The sequence below is a fragment of the Gavialis gangeticus genome, unplaced genomic scaffold (genome assembly GCF_001723915.1).
Source record: "Gavialis gangeticus isolate Ggan-Ray unplaced genomic scaffold, GavGan_comp1, whole genome shotgun sequence".
Lineage (NCBI taxonomy): Eukaryota > Metazoa > Chordata > Crocodylia > Gavialidae > Gavialis > Gavialis gangeticus.
The window spans coordinates 178,752,087-178,761,310 of NW_017728992.1; positions in this window are offsets into that span (position 1 = coordinate 178,752,087).

The following is a 9,224-nucleotide window of genomic DNA, read 5'->3' on the forward strand; positions in this document are numbered from 1 at the left end:
CCCAAGTGGCACAATTTGCTCCACACCAAAGTGTACATCCGAGCACGCATGCTGAGGCAAAAAGTCCCGGCTCGAATTTGTGCCATTTCTATTTGAGCTGCTGCAACCACATGTGCTTGCATGTGTGGACGTACCCTAAATGTTTATGTGCCTCCTCTATTCTGCCAGCAGGAGAAAGGCATCCCAGCCACATTTTGAACCTTGTGTGCCAGAGGTTAGGGCACGTGCCCCAGAAGTAGGACACCTTCTAAGCCCTCTTCATAGATGGATCAAACTCACATCTTCCACTTCCTAGGAAAAGGCCCTAAACCTGGGGCTAGACCAATGGCTCTCAACCTTGTTAGACTCAAGGCACCCAATACTAATAGACTTCAGGCACCCAGTGCTAACAGTGCTAACATAGCTAACAGGCTGTAGCACTCTGGTTGAGAATCACTGGGCTCCACAGTAGTGACTGCATCCTCCATCTCTCCTGCTGAAGCAGCACCACTGGGTAGAAAGGAATGGAAAAGATACTGAGACCTAAAGGAGAGCAAGCAAGAGGAAAACTGACTGTGTAGCTGTTATAAGGTACTGTCCTGGGAAGGAGTCTTGGGTTCTGGCCCAGCTTCAAATGCTATTTACACACTTTATCCAATGATTTCTTAATGCAAAAAATGCACGTGTATAATTTATTCCTATTTGAAGGCTTCTTTACATTTCCAGACCCATTTAACATAAAGATAAATCAGCCCTTGATGTCTAATATTCAGAATATAAAAAGTAGAGCTATCCCAAATTAGAAGTTACTTTTGCAACCAGGACCCTAATACTCTTAACTGGGCTTATTAAAGTCCATGAAAGATCAAGGCTAAAACCCAGAGCTCCTTGGTCACATATATATGAATTCCCACAATAATAGTCTATCTCGCCTCAGTCTTTCCAGCTTGGATGAGTTTTTATTGTTTAATGACTTTGATGTTAATAGGTTTTTTCTTCTTCTTCCTACATATAGACTGCATCTATAATACACATTGTTTATTTTATCTTTTCATTTTCTGGTAAGCTAGATCCATTTGTATGGGTGAATAACTGGTGCTTCTTTAAAAAGATGTTTTAAAAAACAACCATGAAGTATGTCAATGGACTTGCAACCAAAAAGGATTTTTTCGAAATAAATTTGAAAAAAAAAAAACTTCATCTGCTTGTTTATGTATCCTTTCATTAAACAGTTATAACTGCATCCAAACAGCGGCTTTTGAGATCCACATTCAGAGTAATACAAATTGGTTTGTTTCAATGGCTTTGTGCTCTGTCGTTTCCTTTCCCTTTTCAACCTTGCTTATAAAAATGAAGGATTAGAATGCAAATGCTTCAAATGCAGTATTCTGGGAATTATAATAAGAAACTGTAAATCTTTGATGTTTCCCAAAGCCTATAGCCTGATTCACCATTTTTCCCTGACTCTGCCCCCATTTACAGCCTTACCAAGTCTGTGTGGTGCCTACAGAACAGAGGCTGGAACAGAAGTATTGTGTGTGGATGACTATTATAACTGCCTGAGTCCTGCACAAAGGGACATTGAGAGGGTAGAGTTGAGATGGAGTTTTTTTGTTGGTGGTTTTGTTTTTGTTGGGGGGGGAGTTGGAGGGAGGTGGGGAGAGGCAGTCAGAAAACACATTCCCCCAACCTGTTTTCAAGGAGTTGGGATGACTTCCCCCAGCAGCCTGTTTTGGAGACATCAATTATAAAAAGTACAGCAAAAACAATGTATGATGCCCGTGGCTATCAAACATTATATAACTTTTCCATAAAGGCTTATGTAGTTGGGTACGTTTATGATTTATTTACTGCCTGGAGCTATGATCCTTTATATGTCATGCCCATTTCTGCAGTGGTGTTAGCTCAAGATGATACAGCCCCAGAACTGAATACTGGGGAAGGCTGGCTTCAGATCCAAGCTTTGCAGCACAGGACCCATCTATAGTCTGTAGCAACTCACTGCTACAAACTAATCATTAAGTCAAGAATTCAGCAGGATCATAAATCATGATATAGTGGGGTGGTCCTGCTTTGTGCAGAGGGTTGGCCTAGATGAACTCCTGAGGTCCCTTCCACCTGTAATTTTCTATGATTCTATTAAACGGATTTAGCAATACTCAGTAATGGGGTCTGCATCCTAACAGTGCATAAATACGTGGAATGCTGTTTTGATCCAGAACAGCAGTTCATATGTTTTTAAAGAAATACATATCTTGTTCTCTTCAATATTTCCCTAGTACATAAGAAAAAGGGAACGACTCTCAGCAAATATGATATAACAAGAGAGATGTTCCCCCCCTTAATCAAATAGCTTTTTAAGAGGCATTAGCAAATACTTCAACTAACAGCAACAGACAAAAATCATAGCCTAAAGCACTTCAGATTTTCAAATATTGATTTTTGGGAGTTCAAAAACAACATGTAATTAGAACAATGATGGTACCACATGAATTTATTTTGAGGGAATAATTGCAACAAGACTAGAAAATGGTGCCCAATTTTCATTCCAATCTTTCAAATTGTTACCTTGTGTTCCTCCTAAGATAGAAACCTGGGCTTAGAAGTTACTTCCATGCTAGTCAAATCAAACCATGGCATTATATGTGTTACAGATTTGGCCGGTCTAATTCATAAAAATATCCTGTCTACAAGCCATGCTAAATGCATATTCTGCATGTTGAATTTGCACAGATAATGATGAGAGGTTGGTGCAGGAGATGAGTGAAGAATCTGCAATAGAGATCTGAAGGGCAGATAAGAGTTCTGCACAGACAATGATGGCAGAAATTTTATACATAGATCAAACATTTGCAGTATTATGAGACTTATCCTTTAAATGGCATGAAAACACAAAGAGAAGAAAGCCTTTCTGATGGACAATAATGAGAAACACAATCAACGTTCAGACCTCAAACTATTTAACAAAAAGAGCAAACCCTTGAAACAAATCTGGAATGAAATGAAAAAAATACAACATGGTGTGGTAGAAGTCAACTAATGGGTCATATTTATTGTGTGTCAATTTGAAATGGCAGGGGGATTTTAATTATTTTTCCTTACTTAGCACATCAAAAAACATCAACTAAAAACATAGCAAGTATGTTATAAACTCATTTAAGCCACAGAGCTCGTCAACACTGTTTGCAATTATGAAATCATTTGGGGATATGGTATTTTTTAGAAGGAATTGTTTTGCTCTTAGATGGAAACCACATCATAGTCCTTTAGACATAAATCTTTTATTGTATCTTCAAGAAAGAAACTGGAAACTGCAACAAGGCGCCACTGATAAAATATAAGTATCCCCTTGGAGTAATTTGGATGAGCTCATCAGTTGTAGAAGATAACAGGGCATGTCATGGTTACAAAACACTGATTTTCCTTTTCAGTTTCTGGTGGAGAAATACAATGCACGTAGTCCTGTAAAAAGAATTCCTGTGACACTATGCACAACACAAATAAAATAGTAGCCCTAATCTTAAGCCAGAAACTGCTCTCTAACCTTGGTGTCATTTTACTCAAATTTATAACTGGAAATACATTATGTGAAGTGTCAAGTGGGCTATCTCCTTTACTTCCTATGAACATCAGTGTGCTCTCTCTGTGCTCTTATGCCTCCTCCTGACCAGCTAGATTGGGACAGAGAAAATCCATTATCGGTGCTTGTGGGGGTTGGCAGTTATGAGAAAAGGGAGAGCAAAAGGATGGAGGAAGAGAATTTATGATGGAAGTGAAAGAGCAAATGAATGAACTCATGCGGGTTATGTCTGGGAGAATAACCTTGGTGGGGGGTCCTACAGGCTTGGCTGGATTTATGGCTTCTGATTTGGCCTGCATCTAAAACATGTCATGTCAGATCGCAGTGCTATTTTTGCATTGTGCATTTTTTCTTTGATTAGGCTTTGATCAACCCATAGCTACAATGGCAGTTCTACCTTCCTTCAGGCAGCTCTGCAGAGCACTTGGGAATGCAGATACAGACTTCTCAGTCCTACATTGTCCCATAGTCACTGTTATTCCCACAAATGACTCCATCATGGGGCTACTTACAAAAGTTGCACAGTGTGAATGGTTCATAGGATCTTTCCTTTGGTCCTACAAACTTTCTTAGCACCCAGCCTGCCAACTCAAATGAAATTGAGAAATCACAATACCAAATGGCAAAATCCTATTTCACAAAGGATAGCAATGGTAGATTTTATGCACATTTGTCAGTATAGCTATTTTCATGCAAAATGTAATGTTATTTAACTGTACATCTTGTTTCAGCAGTTTCAGCTATGGCTGCTGTGTGTGCCTTGAGGTTGTGCTTTTTTCTTCATATAATAGTATTAATGACAATAAAATCATGCATGGAGTTCCTTCCCCCTATATCAAAATAACAATAAAAACTCTGGTTATTTATTGCTTAAATAGTTTAGATATGATCATGTTGAATCCTTAACTTAGGCCACCTGTGGCTGTACTAGTAATGTTTTCACATGAGAACCCTTGGAGTATTTCCAAATCTTTTGATGTTGAAGTATGTGTTACAAATATGAGAGCATTTACCATTAAATAGTTAAAGTACAATAACTAAATAGATGGCTGATGGCAGGATAGAAAAATCAGAGAAAAAATTCAAGAAAAGTAAAAAGTATTCATCATGAAAAAATAGCTAGAGATGTATGTATGACCTGCACCCAAATTCCAAAGGCAAAAGAGCCAGAATTCAGCAAGTTCTCAGAGGCTATATTTCAATGGGGCCTTTGCATTGAAAGGAGCGTAAGCAGATGTCTCTGTTCTATCCTATTTCTTTTAAGTCAATGGGTTTTTTGGTCGTTGGCTTCAACAGGACCAGGATCAGCCCAAAAATTGTCTCAATCTTCTACATAACCTGGACCCAATCCAGCAAAATTCATTTGGTAAGAGTTGTCCTCATATCACACTTGACTAGAGTTTATATATGCAAGATCTTGCAGCACTCAGTTCTGATCTTTACATTTTTCTGTAGGTGATATATTTCAAGATATTGTGGAGAAAAAAAAACTCAGCAAGTCTGGCACTAGCTATATCTGATTGGCAGGAAACTGCTGCAGTCAGGAGCCTAGAATCTGGCTGAAAATAAAAACACAAGTTACCATGTCAATCAGCTAGGCCTAGAGTCAAAGGGAATTTGGAGAAGGAGGCTGTGGATGCAAAAAGATGTTAAGTGGCAAGTGAAGAAAGGTTGTAGGAATTGTACCCATCTAGGTGGAAATGAGATTGAAGAATTTGTCTGCTGTCCTAATCTTTTTTTAATGTAGTATCTCAAACTCTTTTACTTTTCTTCATTTGGGCTGAAGTTTCTCATACTTGGTCTCAAACAGAGTATTAAAAAAAGCAAACACTTTCCCAATTTATTCCAAATAAAAATCAGACTATGATCTCTCCAAAATGGCAGAAGCTAAACATTTTTTGAGTTTGCTACAAGTTACTTATCAAGATGTAAAACCACAACAATGATTTGAAAACAAAAACAAAAACCTGGCTTCAGGGTCTTTTATGTAATGAAAATTGATCATTTCTGGCAGGAAAGTTAGTATATGTTTTGTTTTGTTATCCCTGAAAACATTTATGGATGCAACAGTTAAGGTTGCAATTATGTATATACTAGCTCAAGATGGCCTTCTCTGCTGGCAGCCTGACTGATTCTATATGGATGCTTACTTACCCTGCTGAACTTTCTGCTTTTTACCATACCTTTGTAAGTCTCTACTCCTCTTCATAACATGGGTTAATATATTTAAGAATGATGGGTTGCCTTTAATGACAATGAGTTGGCACATGCAGAAAACTTTGCTGTAGAGAAAGCCAGGCCAGCATATATTTAACATACTTCTTCCTCTTGATAATTGGCATGCTACTACAGTTTAAGCTTCAAAGAATATGCCTAAAGCAAATGTGGCCATTGACCAAAATAAATTTCACCAATATGAATTTAAAAACAGGTAAAAATCAATTGATTGATTCGTTGTTATTTTATAGAAATTCCTGGTCCCACGCAGAGGATGATTCCATACCGACTTCTGGGGTAAAACGGCTGTTCTGTAAAGCTAGTGTTTGAACTGGAACTTTTACAGAAAGTTGAGCTGATTGCTATCCAAATGCAGTCTCTATGGTAGAAGCAACATAATCAGCCAAGGGACTGCAGACCATGTCCATTTATTTAATTCACTGTACACTCTCTTGACCAGCATAGGAATGTCAAATAAGATGGGAGTAAAATGGACACAGCCCCTGCATGTACCAAGCACCTGCCTGGATGCCAGTTTTCTACACTGCATAAAGCAGGTCTGTTGCAGTTGTAAATTTGTACTACTCACAGCCAGTTACAACATCTACCAGAGGTGCAATGCCATTTCTGTAAAGCCAAGACATCAGCTGGTCTCCCAACTGCCCTACATAGCAGTCATTACAGTTACTTAACACAGGCTACTTTATTTTGTTTTACTGACATTTGTTCAGCTTTAAAAAATGCCACTCATTCAACCTCTCTCAGTTCTGCCTGAATCTGTCTACTTGCAATGCAATAATAGTGTACAGTTTCAAAGTGGCAATGTCCATTTTTGGAGATCAATAATTCTCCAACATACAACATATAATGGCAAGCTGTATATTATTCTGAACATTATCAACAATTGCTGCACACAGTGAGGTAGCCACTAGGCTCTTACAGAATATAACTGGTGTTGCGATATACCTCAGGAAAGGAATCTGGTGTTTACATGTTTTAATTCATAGGCAGAATGTATCACTTGTTATTTATCTTCAGTGTTTTTATATTGTGAAACTTGGCACCTCGGTCCTCAAACTAAGTTTTACTGCTTTAAATATGAAGTTAAATGGTGCTGGACATTGCCCACCAAAACAGAAAGGCCCAATTTGTTCATCCTCTGTCTCTGCTCCAGTAGACTGACGCATTGGTTTGTTCGAATACAGTAAAATCCAGAAGGAATAGGGAGCCGCGCTCCAGCACTCAGACATTTGCCTCAGTCTGTGAAAGGCAGCTGTTTTCATTCAGCACATAATATAGAAAGCAAGTTTTCAGAGGTAAATGTTAAACTGACTGCACATGCTACAGTCCAGTTTTTAGTTTTTAATGAACTTGCAAACAAAAAAGCTCCTGCTTCAAAATAAAAACAAGATCCCAGATCATATAGACGTTTACAGTGTTTACCATAGATCCGGGGTCTCCATTTCCCCTGGGAAAATGGGGAAAACTGTGGATTTTACCCTTTATCAAAGGAAAACATGGATTTCTCATTTTACCAGAGAAACCTGTGCATGTTGCAGTTTTCCAAAGCGCTCCCTGCAGGATGGCAGACGTCCAGCCTGCAAGGGGCTGGGGAGAGCAAGAGAAGGGTGATCAGGCAGGGGATACCATGTGCATCTATATGCACATGGCCACCAGGCAGCCTGGAGAGCAGCTCCCACAAGAAAGTGGATAGGCAGGGGGAGGATTGAGGCCCCCAGAGGGAAGGAGGGAACTGGGCAGTTGGGCTGCTACCCATCTGGACAGTGCTTGGCGCTTGGAGCCTAGGGTCACAGTACACAGCCCTGTACCTGCCCTGTGAAACAGATCTGGGGACACGGGTCCCCCCTGCCCCCTAGGAATGCACACAGCAGCTGGGAGCTGCCCCCTGGTCTGAGCCTGCAATGGGCAGGCAGCAGTGGGGTTGGGGGAGCTGGGGGGCGTGGGTAGGAGTGAGGGACCTTTCGTTTTAATCATGGATTTGGGGGTTTTATCAGAGAATTTGCAATTTTATCACAGAATTTGCAATTTTTTTTTTAATCAAGGAAAACCAAGATCCCTAGTTATTGCATCTATCTAAGCAATTTACATACAAGTTTAGTTGTAATAACTATATTTCTGTGACAAACATGCTGTTTTTGCTTTTATACCAAGAACTTTAGAGAGTTAATGCAGAGCCCTAATGATTATCTAGTAGTTGCTAAGCTTCTCTTAAGTCTCCACTTTAAATGCTGTTATTTCTAGGTCAGCAGGCAGAGTCTTTTGTGTACTTAAAAACTGGAATCCGTTGTTACTACCATGTCAGCTGGCTTGGTAAGTTGCACATAAGAAGCCAACAGCTTTAAGAATGTTTTAAGTGTACAACTTTCAAAACCGAGGGAGGAATAACCAGAGAAGAGAGTGCACAGTTGTGAGACTTTACAATTATCACAAGTATTGCTGAGAACTGTTTTCACACCCAAAAAAGTAGATGAACAACTTTACCTAAAAGACCCAAAAAAGCAATGCCGTAGTTATGCAATCACTGAGTGTCAGCAGCATGCACGTGCCTCCCCGGTATTCTTCTCTCACTGAGGGCTTGTGCCTGAAGCGTTATAGAAGCTGCAAGTATCGAATGAATTTTATCCAATCTATTTCGAGACTTGCAACCAATTCTGGGAGCCACTTGTAAATAAACTCGGACCCCAAACATCAAAGGACCTCTCTTTCTCTGCATAATAAGTAAGATATTTACTGTGTGCTAACTAATATGTTCAGGTTGGAACTTAAGTAGTTTGGCAGAGATACATGGTAATGTTACATACAAGATACAACAATGTCAAGGCCCAATGAAAACATCCAACAAGCTAACAATAAAAAAGTTTATCTTCATCTATCCTTTCATCTTAAAGGATAAAAATGTTCAAGTCCCTTAAAACTATGTGTTATACAAGAATATGTTAGGTGTACTGCAGCTCTAAAGTTGAGATGTTTTAAGCAGGAGGGGTGGGGGATATTCAAAGGGTATTGCGTTGATATTACAATACACTGACCAGCAAGGAAGAGGAACGCATATACATTCTAGGCTGCTTCCTCCTTGCATTTTGTCTGGCATAAAAGGAAGCAGATCCGAAATTTATATGGTATGATGACCTTGTATCACATTTCCCTCTACTTCAGCTACTACACTCTTATGATACTACCTCTTACTTTTCACCAGTGCTGGCTTGACACATAAAAAGACAGGATGGGGTTTTGGATTATTCACCCCCCAGCCCTGATAAGCATCTGAACTGTTTTTAACATGGATCATGCAATATCCTTGTCTCAGAGCAGGACTAAGAGTCCCTCATGTGTATTAATATTTCAGCAGTCACTAATGAAAAAATATTAAAGTACCTATACAAATTATTTAATGAATTGTATGAATGTAATACTCAGACTTACTCAT